This window comes from Harpegnathos saltator, unplaced genomic scaffold (genome assembly GCF_003227715.2).
Source record: "Harpegnathos saltator strain DR-91 unplaced genomic scaffold, Hsal_v8.6 scaffold213, whole genome shotgun sequence".
Lineage (NCBI taxonomy): Eukaryota > Metazoa > Arthropoda > Insecta > Hymenoptera > Formicidae > Harpegnathos > Harpegnathos saltator.
In genome coordinates this window covers 1359589-1374674 of record NW_020229999.1, presented here as the reverse complement: position 1 = coordinate 1374674, position 15086 = coordinate 1359589, and the positions used below count along the sequence as shown (strand labels likewise).

Genomic DNA, 15086 nt, shown 5'->3' with positions numbered 1-15086 from the left:
AATGACAGCTGAGTGACAGTTTTTGTATCAGGGAATCTCTTTTAAAAAAGGTGTGTGAAACCTCGATCTCGAATATATCGAAGCGGGTGAAGAGAGGAAGAAAGAGTGAGAGGAGGAGAAAGAGAGAGAGAGAGAGAGAGAGAGAGAGAGAGAGAGAGAGAGAGAGAGAGAGAGAGAGAGAGAGACAGGGAGAGACAGGGAGAGACAGGGAGAGACAGGGAGAGACAGGGAGAGACAGGGAGAGACAGGGAGAGACAGGGGGAGACAGGGAGAGACAGGGAGAGACAGTGAGAGACAGGGAGAGACAGGGAAAGACAGAGAGACAGGGAGAGACAGGGAGAGACAGGGAAAGACAGGGAAAGACAGGGAGAGACAGGGAGAAATAGAGAGAGACAAGGAGAGACAGGGAGAGACAGGGAGAGACAGGGAGAGATAGGGAGGGAGAGAGAGAGCGAGAGAGAGAGAACGAGAACGAGAGAGAGAGAGAGAACGAGAGCGAGAGAGAGAGAGGGAGGGAGAGTGAGAATTAAAGAGAAAGAAAGAATGAGGGAAAAAGAAAGAAAGAGTGAGGGAAAGTGATAGAATGATGGAGAAAGGGAGGGAGGGAGAAGGGGAAGAGGGAGAGAGATAGGGAGAGAGGGAGGGAGGAGTGGGGAAGTGGGAAGGGGGAGTCAGCTTCTGTATTCAAGATCGTCTTGAATTCATCTTCAAATGCTTTTTAGCCAATAGAAGGTTACATATAGCATCTGAAGATGAACTTAAGATGGTCTGGAATAAAAATGTTAAACGTCAAAAATTAATTGGTTATACGGTTACACGTTACTATTCAGAAAATATGTCATGGAATTTCAAACTGTATGCGCCTAATACATCGTATGTTGGAGTCGGATATTATTAAACTTATGTTACACTACAGGGTAACACTTATTTTTATGATTTATAATATTTATTCTAAACTTTAATATGAATAAGCTAAAATGGCGCGCCTTGTAGTGTTCTTGTAGTGTAATTATAAAATTCATTGCAGTTGTAATCAGAAACAACCCCATTTAAATTCTAGTCACTCTCGACGTTCTTTCACTGTTTCCAAACAAAAACGAACCAGCAGAAGTGCGAGAAGAAGTGATAGAAGATTATTACCGCTAAAGCGGCATTCATTACGAAAAATGCAGAGATCCCGTAACCTATACGATCCCGGAGACCCGCCGATGTCGAGGAAATCTAGTGAGATGATAATAAAAGATAGCGAATATTGAAAGATAGGCGTAGGTGGAAACATTAATCGCAAATATTTGCCGATAAAGGAGTTTTTCCGTCGAGCCGGGCGGAAAAGGCGACGCTGGCCGGTGCGCTTCTACGTCTCGCCGTTTTCGCGAAGTTCCCGGCGAAGTTAATGCCTGCCGGGGTAAAACGAGCAAATCGCGGACCGATAAAAGTTTCGTTCGCCGGCGCGAGGCGTGCAATATTAATAAGCCGTCGGCCGACGGCTGGCTGGCTGGCTACAGCCAGCGCGAATCTCACTCCGCGCGCGCCTCGCGCGACGTCCGTCCTTGCGCCCGTCCTCGGCGGGGCGCGCTGAAAGCCCTTTACACGGCACATCGCGGTATCGACGTGTCGCCTACGCTATTCAGAAGTTTACGCGCGCGAGCGAGCGCTCACCATGTCAGTCGGCAGCCGCCTTCGGAGTCGCGGCACGAATCACTGAAATTGCGAAACAGAGAGAAACACGTGGGACACGTAGCGCCGTATTTCTTCTTTCTCAGTCGCATTAGAAGTAACCCCGGAGATAAGTAAAATGCTATTTCTTTCCGGATTACGAAATCGGGGACGACGACGACGACGAGGACAACGACGACGACGAAGGCGAAGGCGAAGGCGAAGGCGAAGGCGAAGGCGAAGGTGGCGGCGAAGAGAACACGCCCGCGAAAGAGAATCCTGGTTGTAGATTTTTCCTCCCGCTGCGTTTTCACTCGGAGCCTTTTTTCCTCCTCGAGCGAGAACTCGGGAGATCGAAATCGACCAAGATCGCCGTTCTTTCGTCCCTACGTACTCTCCACTCACGTCACTGAGTGCTTCGCGCTCGAAAAACGTTCCCAACCAACGGCCGGTTAAAACGACGCAGAGAACTTCGCGCGGCTCTCCGGCGCTTTCGGCCGCAGGCTTTTTGCCGATTGCCGGATCCGTCGGCTTCGTGGAAATTCCAGCGGGGAATATTCTTCTTTGATCGCTCTCATTACGCGATAGCCGTGCGACGTCTATCGCGGCCGGGCATTAAAGCGGAATGATGCTCGCGCCGGCTACGAAATCAAAGCGGCGTTCCCTAATGGCGATCAATGAGACTCCGCGGCTCAGTCCGTGCAAACTCCCAGAAACGCTAATTCACACAAACGACTGCGGAATCCTTCGTGCGGAATAATAGATGGCTCCCTCGCGTCCAGACTGACATGCGGGTCCGCATGTTGGGATAGGTCGATGATATAATATGACGCTCGCGCGCGCGCGATTAACTATGAGTGGTGCACCGAACGGAGACTACGGGGTAAACGAACTTCGCTTACGCGTCTAACTCTCTTAACCTTTTTCTTGAATGGACGAGTCGCCGGCGACCGCCGAGTTGCTCAAGAAAATTCGAAAGGATTAAAAAGAAGGAGCAGTGTAGAGCAAATGTTCCAGTAACCGGACGTTTAAGCGTAAGTCGTCACAAAAAACACGACATATAATATTAAGAATAGTTTTGATATAAATATTTGCATTTATTCGAAAACTTAAAATTCCCTTAAGTAAAGAAAAATGATTTAAACCGATGTATATATCTATTATTAATGAAATATTTACATAAGTAATGAAGCGCATTGATATACCAGTGACCGAACAGTTGAAATAGTTATGGCCCAATGTTCGGGCATAATTTGTTCAAGTGTCTGACCGCAATTAGAAAATTAGTACTGTGCTAACGAGAAATAATATAAATATAGATATTTGTATATTTGGAAGTAAAGATCATCGATTAATAGGTTTAAAAAGTCTCGCATGCAAACAATTGTTTCTTACAAACAATGCAAATATTATACATACTACAAAAATCTGTTCACGTTTACACGTTAAAGGCGACACCACATGACGCTAATCTTATTTTTTTCTGACAGCTTAGGATTGCACATGCATACAATGATTAGGACCATTGATATTTTTAATGTACAATACCAATCTCTCGTCCAGTCAGAAATATCGTTTCGATTACAATTTTTATGGTGTGATTCATCAAAGCAAGTTTCTAACTAATTTCTAAAACTAAATATTCAGTTATTTATTCACAAATATAAATAAATATCTATTTTTATACTATTAGCTAGACGTTATCTTTTGATGAATTTATTAACGATTATTTTACCAAACCATAGGTGCATACTTATTTAATTAATTTTTATTTCAATACAAAAGTATCAAATTGAATATATTTTTTTCCAACTAATCATCAAATATTGGAGTTTTTTTTTACAATAATTATTACTTTCATTCATTATTGTTAAAATAAATAGTAAATATTCTTTTCAAAGTGGACGGATACTGGGGCGTGTCCGGCTATTGGGACGTTTACCTTAATTGTACACACGATCCGATCGAGCCGAGGGAACCGTCTTGATTTATTTATATTTGAAATCGCAGGATGTAATCTTAACAAAAGTAATATTAATAATAATAATTTTAATTTCATCATTTCAACTTTACTCAATTATATTATATCAATTATGTATAATGTACATTTCACATCCGCATCATACGTTTCGTATTATATTATAGAATTATCACATATTGAAATCACATTCCATATCATGGGTATAATGTTATCGTATTTTATTATATTATCATATATGTAATACGATATCATATTATACTCGAAATAATCGGGATGATCCCCTAATTGGATGATTTTTGAAATAATCGAGAAAGCGATATGTTCCGGCGGCAATTTAAGGGCGGTGACTTTATTAATGCAGACGTGAGCGAGGCCGGTATCATCGCCGAGGCGCTTTGCGCTCGATGCGGTCGAGGCTGCGTTTCGCGACTGCGAATGACTGATCGTTGCGGCGCTCAGCGGCGGTGCGCACGGCTCTCCGCAATCGGAAGCACGAGCGGAGCCCTCTGAAATTTGCAGTCTCAATGCTACCGTCGGGGTGGCGAGCGGTGCGCGAGAGTCTCTATCCAAAGCCGCCGTGTATACCGTAAACAGCTTCCGGTAGGTCGTGACGATTTAATGACACGCTGTCAAACGATGATCTCTCATTGCGGCTTCACGCTAGCTCGACCGTCCGTACCGAGGGTGATTCATCAACTTCGAGAACGAGGGGTTTTATTTATTTACAAGGAAGCGTCTCGCGATTGCAGATTCTTCGCGCACAACTTTTGCGCGCTATCAACTACGGATGATAATCGCGCTTTTTCTTACGAACGATGTCTTTGGAATATCTTCGATCGAAAATATCGCGGAAAATATTTGCCAGGCTCGCTCTCGCTCAGCGGCGGCTACGGCTGAAAGATGGCCGGCGCAGCTCGTAGAGTCCGCGAGATAGTCTGCGATCAATTATCGCGGGAAGATCGCGACGCGGCAGCCCGGAAACCGCGCGCTATCAAGGAAACCTCGGAGGCAGAAATACTCCGAGCAGGCGAAGACGAGGGAAACGGTGGGACAGCGGAGAGAAAAATAGAGAGAGAGAGAGAGAGAGAGAGAGAGAGAGAGAGAGAGGAGGGGGGAAGCGAAACGCGAGTGGACGACGAGGGGGTCATCTTTGGCCAAGTTCCAGCGTCACAAAAGGATAAAGAGAAGTGGAAGAAGGCATCTCGCGGACTTGTTGCGTTCCCGGAGGCGTTTCCACTCTCGAGCCGAAACGCGCAAGCGAACGCGGCCGAACAACGATCACACTCACGCCCTTCTTTCGGGGAATCGCGACGATAAATCCCCACCGAATGGAAAACAAGAGAGCGCTGAGCGCCGGGCGAAAACCACCGGGCCGTCTCACTCTTTTTTTAACTCTCTCTCTCTCTCTCTCTCTCTCTCTCTCTCTCTCTTTCCCCCTCCTCCCACAGCCACTGTGCTGTCTCTCTTCCGCAACGAGTAGTTCCGTCTTTAGTGCCGCGCGTTTAAACACCATCGTCGCTCTTCTGCAAAATGTATACACTTGGTCGCGGCGCTGTTAAACCGCCGGCCTCTCCGGCGCCGTTCGTACACGCTGTTTCCGAAAGAACGATCAATACCCCGGCAGGTGATAGTGACGCCCCGTCCCTCAGCTGCAAAATGCTCCACGAGATTCGCATAAATCTCTCGTGCTTTTTCACGAACGTCCTCACACGCGTCTGTCGACGATCGAGAGAACACGCGCGCGTAACGCCACACTCGAGTTCTCAAACATCCGACCAGTTTTCGGCATTCTCTCGCGCGGATTTGACGAAACGTAAGTCAAAAATAGATACGCGAGTGAATAAAGAGAGAACGATTAATAAGTAAAGTAAAAAAAAGTAAATAAAGTAAAATGAAAAAAGTAAAATAATAAATGCCCGTACATTTAAATATTTGATAAAATCCGCGCGATAGTGCCGACAAGGGCGCATTTCACCCTGCGATCGGTTTCCGTTAAACCTTTCACTGCTGATTAACTTCCCTTGAGAGAATTATTAAAATATTTGGTAGTCTTATATTTTTTGGGTCGCTGATTACGAATCTAAAGTCAGATTTGCAAAATTCAAAATGGCGGACTCAATATGGCGATCATGATGTACAAAATTAATGAAAATTCCAATTATTATTAAATAATGACCAGATCGTAATAAGAACATATGAGATTCTGGACGATGGAACTCGATCGAGTTGGTAAAACTTTGTGTGGAAAAATGTTCAATATTGCATATTTATACTAGAGATTAAACATTCATTTTTTAGTAAAATAATATTGATAATATGGATAAAGATGGAGATATAGAATGAAAAAACTAGGAAAATAGCAGAAAAGTGCAAAAAAAATCAAGTTTCGGCCGCTTTTGTAAAAATATTTGTTTATAAAAAAAAAAATCTCACCTGCAACAAAATACTGAAAAAAACATACATGTTTTTTTGTACAACAGCAGAAAAATATTTGGCGAAAATTTCAGACCTCTACATTCAATACTCTCCGAGGAATCGATTTTTCCCTCCCCAAAAAAGCATATTTTTTCCACTTTGATTTGTTATGAATAATCACAAATGAATAATTGAGTATAATAACCTACTGGAGTATGTTGGAACAATTATTCAGTTATCCGGAAAACTCAAATCCCCGATTAGTTCTTCAAAATTGTGTGATTTACAACGCAAAATTGAATGAAGGAAAGGTAGGGGGGGCGGGGGGAGATACTTCCCACTAACAGTGAAAGGGTTAAAACGAGCGAGCCAGCCAGCGAACTCTCGAGAGAAAGACGGAGGAGGAAAGCGAATTATTGACCGGGACCGGGATCAAAACTGTACGGGCGCGACGCAGTAGTCGCGCATAGCAGCGCCGGCGAATTCGGGCTTACCCCGTGGCTCGCTAGTTATCCCGACTATGCCCGGACTAGAGTCGCGGGGCTGCGGATTATTCGAGTCCGCGGGTGCAGTTACACGAGCGAGCAGATGTAAACACTAACCGCGGACCATCGCGTCGGCCGTTTGTTGCAGGCCGCGCGCGATATTATGTTCGGCCGACGGATCGTTGTTCGCGGCCGCAATCGCGAGAAACAATCCCACGTGCAATCGTTGCCAATGCGGGCGGGCGGGCGGGCGCGCGCGCGCGCACGTGGTCGTAACAATTAAACAAACGAGCGGGTCATTAGCCGGACGATTCACGTCGCACGTGAATACTCGGCTCGGCGCGACGCGCGCGCGCCGAGTATATCGTATAATTGAACGAGCGGGATCTCCTTCGGCAGGACGTCGCGGTGATCACGAGTACGTCGGATCCTGCACGGTCGTCTTGCGACGACGACCGACGGGGAGAGAGAGAGGGTTACGACGAGTCGACGAGACGTTAACGACCGGTCGTTTCGCGCCACGCCGCGACTCGCTCGCACGAGAAAGCGAGTCTGTTGTCCGTATCGCGAACTTGCCGACGAAGTCGTTCACGGAGTGGTTCATTTTCATCCTAGCTCGAACAAAGAAGAGGAAGAGAGGAGTCCAACAGAGAGGGGAAGGCAGAAGAATGAAAAGAGGAGGGGGCCGCGCGGGGAGTTGCCTCCCTGTATATATTTCAATCATTTATATTTCACGCCGCCTGTCGCACTACTTTTTTTTACTACTTCCTCGGCGGATTCTTTTACGACTCGTGGACGTCGCGCAAAGAAGTGCTGGAAAATGCAAAGGTCCGGACGAATAAAGTTTCACGGGTAACGATATCGTGTGCTGTCGCCGGTTAACTTGGCGGGGAAATCCTACGACTCTTTCTCTCTCTCTCTCTCTCTCTCTCTCTGCCCCTTTTTCTCTCGTCTCCGAGTCGTTTTAACGATCTGGGAAGCGTCAGCACGCGAGACACATCGTTAATGGAACGGGCCGAGCAAGCGTTTTATTAAAGAGGTTCACGTGTAGACCGACAGCTGGTTTAATGAGTAATTTTCGTTGGCGGAAGTCGATACGCTGCTGTCACACGTATGCTGCGAGAATCAACGAACCGACAGACAGACGGACGGACAGGCAGGCAGGCAGGACGTGTCCCGGCAAAGAGCAAGCAGAAACACCTGCCGCTAGCGCGACCGTTGGGAGCGAAATAGAGGAGGAAAAGAATCTTGATTTATTTTGAGAGGTCGTCGGCAGCGCAGCTTGCCTCATTCTTACGGAGAAACGCTGCCGCTCACTGAGAATACAAACAATCCGATAATCGCATCGGTGAATTATCTCCTGCCGTCATTGCGGAGTAAGTCGAGACCCGACTCGTCTCTCTCGTCCTCTCTCTCTCTCTCTCTCTCTCTCTCTCTCTCTCTCTCTCTCTCTCTCTCTCTCTCTCTCTCTCTCTCTCTCTCTCTCTCTCTCTCTCTCTCTCTCCCTTCGGCTGGCTGTTCCCGTCGTTACACAGCGAGCAGGAAATTTCGCAGGATTTTCCCAGATATAGCATAAATTATGACTCGAATTTCCAGGCTTGCCACAAAATTCGTTGCTCGATTGCAATACCAATTGGGAATCCTATTCTTGTACTAAACGTTGCCTGGCTGGAAGCTATAGAGAAATATTATGGGTAAGCTCGCGTTTTGTTTCCAGCCGGTAACATTCGTATATTTTTATGATATCGAACGGGTTTTGACAGTTTTCGCAGTCGACAAGCGACTCGCGCGAGGTTTTGCCGGCTCGCGATATTAATGTAATGTTATTTGGTCAGAAACACGCCCCCCGCAGTGTTCTAGTCGGATAGAGATTGAAAGAGAAATCAAATTCTAACGTAAAATAACAATCAGAAAAAATATCGGAGAAACATCGAGTTTCCCCGCTTAGAGTCGCGTATCCGAAACGTACGTTACGTTTTTCACTGAGATTTCGGCGAATCGAACCGAAAAGCGCAATTAAATTTTTCAAAAAATTTTCTATGTGGACTCTGGTGGTCGAACATTGGAATCGCGTACGAGTCGCGTTTGCGCAAATTGTTGGCTGCGCTCATTTTCCCGGGAAAAACGACGACGCGAGTCACTGCGTTCGATGCGTTCGATGCGTCGTGCGGCGGTGTGAACATTTCGCTTCGGCGACGCGCGAGTGATTTTAATGTTCGAGAAATGAAGTCCAAACACTGAATAAATGAGATCGGCTTGAGAAGGGCCGCGGATTAACTTTCGCGTAATCGCATTTTTGCTTCGCCCGCTAATTTGCTTATACCGCCGGATTTTCACCGGGCTCGATAATATCTGAGCGAAACTTAATCCAAGTAATTTAAGAATTTCGCTGGAATCGCACGGGAGGAAGAGAGCGCTCGCCACCCCGCTCTCTCCTTCGCTAATTACGAGCGCAAAACTTCGCCACCCCTTGGACCTGTTTCACGGAGGTGCCAACGTGGTCGTTGCGTGAGCGAGAAGAAGGAGCGGGATTTTCATTTCGTCGTGAAGTAGCGCATGAAATATGCATCGCTCGATGCATCCGCGATTTTTCACCGGGTATTGGGTGCCCCCGCCCACCCCCTGCCGCCAACCCTACCCTTCTTCGCCGCGCTGATGGCCGCCGCTCGTTCTCGGCTTATGCACATGCATCTCGTTCGCCGCGCGAAATTTACGATGCGTATCGCGCGCAAGATCGAGCCCGCGCGACTTTCCCGCGCGCGAATTTAAGAGTCTTCTCCGCTCCGACGATCTGGCGAAACAGCGATTCGCCGTGGCAGGGTGCATCTTCGCGCCGATTCGTCGATCGGGATTTGCGACGCGGGGTCTTAAATGGTTGCGAGATATGTCGTGTGTTTACCGAAAACGGAAGAAAGGTAAGGGAGGGCATGAAGAAAGTAGCGTGTGAGATCAAAGTACCGAGCGACGCCGAGATGCGTGATTGACTCGTCCTTATTGTTTCGATCTCTAAATACGAATCTCTCGAAAGTGCCAAGATAAAATATGACACGTATGTATATGTATATTCACGAAATGTGCGTATCTATTTTACATTGACGTCCAAATATTCCGAATTTAAAGGCCAGAACAATAAGAAGAGTCCAGAGTTAAGTGCGCTCCGCAATTGGTGCTTTTACTTTAATCGTCGTTGCGAGATTCAAGCGACGAATGGCGCACGGATTTCCGTAAGTTCCCGGTGATTTACAGCTCGCTGTGCTCCGCAAAATATTCCGCACTTTCGACTCGACACGATTCTTCCGCGCTCGCACGAGTCGCGGGGAGTGACGCTCGCGCGGAAACAGATAGGTAGTGACGTACATTGTATAATTCAGCGGTCTTTATCGCCAACTGCCGCATCGTGCCCGCGTCGATTTGTTGCGCCGATGCGTTTAATGGCATTGCATATTCAATTGCGGCATCTCCGAATTGGAATAGCGACCGAATGCCGGCTCTAACTATGTGCATTGCGTCGGAGCATCCGGCCAGCCAAATGCGCAAGGCAGCGTACACTGAGAGAAAAGTATATGATATTTGGAACTATAATGATATAGTAAATAAATTATAGTCCGAAACATCATATTTATAGTAAGTATTACCATAATATCGGTAATAATTACGATATAACCAAGCATATAATATTTCTACTAAGAATTATAGTAAGTTAAACTAAAATTATTGTGTGGATACAAATATAAAATGATAGGTAAAGTAACTCTTTTGTACAGTCAATATTACCGAAATATTTGCTAAATGATGACAGATTTAACTATATGAATGTTAAATCTCACTATATTTGTGAATGAGAAATTATCACATATGTGGTAAGAGTAACTAAACAATTATTTCAGACAATCATTGACTATATATTTGTGTTTATTCTACTATATTTTGCAGGTTCCACGAACTATAAAAATATGGTTGACGCCAGAATGAACTATAAAATATAGTGAGATTATAGTTAATTCAACTATATTTTTCTATCAGTGTATAGACACGTCCGCTCGCTCGCACTCGCTCACTTGCCTGCTCGCTCGCTCGCTCGCTCGCTCGCACTCGCTCCAAGATTTATCTTATCCGCGGAAGTAAAAGTTTCTCCCCAGGTACATACTTTGCTCCGGGATACGTGATGCAGCGAGATGGGGCGGCAAGGGACGGGCCGGCCGGTCGGGGGGGGGGGAAGGAGGGGGAGAAGAGTTATCACTTTGAAATATCATCGCGACGTATTTCGCATATGGAGCCGACCGTCGTCAGGTGTATTTTCTTCCGCCTTTCGGCGCGCCATCGCTGCGTTCGCAGTTCGCAGGTTTAAAGCCCGATGCTGAACTTTAAAGCCCGTCGCGCAAGATCCCGTCGAGAGAGTCTCCATTTGCGCGCGCGCGCGCGGGCTCTTTGTCGTTCGTTAATTAAAATTTTCTGCAAACCACGTACTTCCACCTCCGGAATGGCAAGAAGAGGGGGGCAGGAGGAGCAGCAGCAGGAGCAGAAAGAGGAGGGGCACAGGAACTGTTACGTCGACTTTGCCGCGATGGCCGGTGGTTCTCGCGTGTATCTCGTTTTCCTATCGAGAGTGTGCAAACTTTGCGATCTTTTCGCATTTTCGCCCGGAAGTTGCCGCGAAGTCGGGCCGGCGCTATTACGAAGAAACAAACTTCGAGAGCCAGACCGAGGCGCGAAACGAAGACAAAGCGCTGTCGCCCACGTCCGGCGAGAGAGAGAGAGAGAGAGAGAGAGAGAGAGAGAGAGAGAGAGAGAGAGAGAGAGAGAGAGAGAGAAAGAGATTCCGCCCGCGAGTGCCTTCGCGACACGTACATAAGAACGTGAGGTCCGCCTCGGCGGAAATGTAAACGCGCTTCGAGCTCGCCGAGCCGGTCGCATCGAAACTCGAGTCTTCGCCGAACAATTCGGTCGCCCGGCAAAAGCATCTCTCCGAGGGAGAGACAATAGAATAAAGGAAAAAAAAAAAACGCACTCCAGACGGGGCTCCTCTCTCGGGAGAGCGCGGGGGCGTCTCTGACTCGGCGCTTTTTTTCGCCGCGCGCGCGCGCGAGGAAGCTGCGTTCGCTGGCGCGTGCGAGTCCAGGACACCCGGTATACACGGGCAGCTGCCGCCGCCGCCGCCGCTTCGCCGTGGCACAGGCGAAGCCTGTATGTACTTAGGCGTTGGCGTTAGCCATATCACACGCGCACACGCCATATACTATCCAACTAAGTTAGCCCGGCTATCTGCTGGGCGGTCCGGCATATGGGTCCCTCGTTTGAGAGATCGCATCTTCTCTCTCGCCGGGGCGAGAGGCGATGGTCGATGGGAGGCGATACCGAGTGGCCGATGCTATCGTGACGTTATTACCGTCGGGCTCCGACCACGTCGGGCCGATACGCTCTTTTTCAGTCGTTCGTTCTCTCTGGCCGCCGGCAACGGATCCCGACCTTGCTGCAACCTGCCGCTCGGAAGGCGCGCGATTAACGATTGTCGCTGTTGCAGCGCCGGATGCAGCGAGAGGATAATTCATGGGGAGCGGGGGGGGGGCGGAGGGATGCGGGGAGCGCGCGCGAGGGGCGATTGTAACATCTCGATGGCGGCGCAGTCGTGGTAACGTCGAATATCGGCGAGAGCATTTCGGCGGTTACACTCGCCGCGGAAACGCGACAATTCTGCCGGTGTGTAAGTGAATTTCCCGGGTTGCAACCCGGGGAGAACGGAAAACTCGGTTGCAACTCGGACAAAAAGATTCCTGGGCGGGGCTTCTTAATGAATCGACCGCTTTCAGTTTAGCGTCGAGCGAGCTTTAAGGAGGCGCCAGAGCGGACGACAATCTTGGAGATTGTCGATAGCGCAGAGGCGATCGTTCAAATATGTTGTGTCGGATAAGCGAACACGTTCGCGTTTTTCCGTGTTTCCCCGACATATAAGTGTCGTATAGATGTGTGTATGTGTGTGTGTGTATGCTGCTTTGTTTTATTGATATTCAGCGGGGAACACAACTACACGTGTACGGGAGGCTTTCCGCAAACTTCTCGTGTACTTGTAAGTCTCGAAATTCAGTTGTAAAAGTGCAACAATGTTCTTCGGAATTTTCCGGAGCACACGTTCGAGATGTGTAACAAGCTGCGGAACTCGCGCGTCGGGCAGATATTTTCGCCGACCGGTGGCTCCAAATGTATAAAATTCGAAACCTTTCATCACATTTCCGTCACATACTGCGCGATGCTCCAACTCGCTTTTTCGCGCGTACTCTTTTAATGTAAAACTACTTTCAATACACTTGATACTACTTGATATACTTCTAATGCACTTTTCATGTACAAGCTGTTGCCACTTTACGCAACTAGACATACGACGTAAACTTCGCAGAAGAGAGTCAGTATTTTGTTAGTAAAATTTCAATTATGCACTGAGAGAAAAGTGTATGATATTTGGAACTATAATGATAAAGTAACTAAATTATAGCCCGAAATATCATATTAATAGTAAGTATTACCATAATATCGGTAATAATTACGATATAGGCATAGTACAACCAACTATATAATATTTTTACTAAGAATTATAGTAAGTTAAACTAAAATTATTGTATGGATACAAATGTAAAATGGTAGGTAAAGTAACTCTTTTATATAGTCAATATTACCAGAGTATTTGCTAAATGATGACAGATGTAACTATATGAATATTAAATCTCACTATATATTTGTGAATGAGAAATTACCATATATGTGGTAAAAGTAACTAAACAATTATTTCAGACAATCATTGACTATATATTTGTGTTTATTCCATTATATTTTGCAGGTTCCACGAACTATGAAAATATGGTTGACGCCAGAATGAACTATAAAATATAGTGAGATTATAGTTAATTCAACTATATTTTTCTATCGGTGTGACAGCCACCCCCTCCCAATCCAACTGAATATGTTTCAGACAAGTATTCACAGGATCACAGTAACAGAAGTATCACTTCCTTCGTCGCCGAATTCTCGTCTGCTCCCTATTCGATTACACGCGCCGAGGTTCTCCGTTCCGCACGTGTTAACGATGCGGCGTTATCTCTTCCCTTGTTCTCGCGAGAAGACAACTTTACGGACTCGGAGACAAGGAAGTTCCAGCAGACTGTTCGCACACACCCCGGTCTCGATTACCCGTGCGAACATCCGTCACAAAATAATATCGAACGAGCGCGGCGGGCGGTGTACGCGTCTCCTTTTTACGCAGGCGGATAAAGCGAATTTACGGGCACCGAGAGTGGAATGACAATTTGTAGTCTCACCGATACGATTCGGCTTATTTCCCTGCGGATTTTCCGCGGTTGCAACTTATCCGTTCCTGACGCGTTTCGTCCGCACTGAGCGGCGGGCCGGGACGGGCGGGGGGCGAATAAGCCGCGGCTTACAGAGAGCGGGATATTTACGAACTTCTCGAGTATTTCCCCGGAATACTCGAGGAATTCCGCCGCCGCGCATGCCTGCAAATGCGATTTTGTACAATTAATATCCACGCGCGTTGCTATGTTACATGAATAAATATTGATATAGCGTCAATATGTATCGCCGCAATTTGTCTCATACATTCGCGATGTTTGTCCTCCCGTTCATTGTCAGTTTGTCAGTTGTTTGCGCATCCTGCAAATTTCTGCTGTAACGCGCATTTTCAGCCGCGCATGCAACTTTCCCCCGAAGGGGTTCCTTCCCGGGACCTTTTCACGCGAGCCGCCATTCACGCCCTCGCGGCTGACTCATATTTATATGAGAAATACGGTATGCAAGCGGCAAGATGAAGGCTGTCAGTCGCAAGAGGCGTCCCGGAATGAATTTATCGTGGAAAAGTAAATGGCGAGGGGGAAACGGGGGGACGGGCGTACGAGCGAGCGAGGTCGAGCCGAGAAAGATCGTCGAGTGACCCTTTTTTCCTCGCTCCCCAGAGACATGCAGATGTCGGAGGAGAGAAAAGAACGACAGAGAAATTAAAGTGGACACCGGCGGGAATTTCCACGGCGCGGAGCGCGAGGGAGATGGAATTTCCAGCGACCGAGCGCCATATTGCATTCGTGATTATTAAGTTCGCCGCCGCCGCCGCCGCCGCCGCCGCCACCGCCGTCGCCGTAACATGGAAATTTTTATGGAACGCTACTTGTTGTCGCCGTTGAAAAAGTCAAACAGAACACGCGCATTTTCCGCAGACTTCCCGCGACTTTCTTCCTCCTTCCCTTCACTCCCTCCTCGCCGCGGGCGCTGTCGCGAAAAACGCGCGAATAAAAGGGAAAAAGTTTAATTCCACGTAAGAGCGTTTCTTCGCAACCGACGTACTTGAGCGCGCTGGCAGAAGCGCGTAGGGTGCCAAGATCGTCAACAAAGAGAGAGAGAGAGAGAGAAAGGAGAAAGAGAAAGAGAGAGAGAGAGAGAGAGAGAGAGAGGGAAACAGAGTGATTTCTCCAGCCATGGCTCAGGGGAGAGCCAGTGAAATAATAAAAGTGACACGGGAAAATAAAGCCACTCGACGCGCCCGGAGGATT

General features: G+C 47.4%; 1 protein-coding gene across 1 annotated transcript in view; it reads right to left on the bottom strand.

Moving 5' to 3' along the window:
- The window catches only part of Liprin-gamma (liprin protein kazrin), a 158124-nt gene that overhangs the window by 38648 nt on the left and 104390 nt on the right, over positions 1 to 15086 (bottom strand). The gene's annotated exons all lie outside the window — the stretch shown is intronic.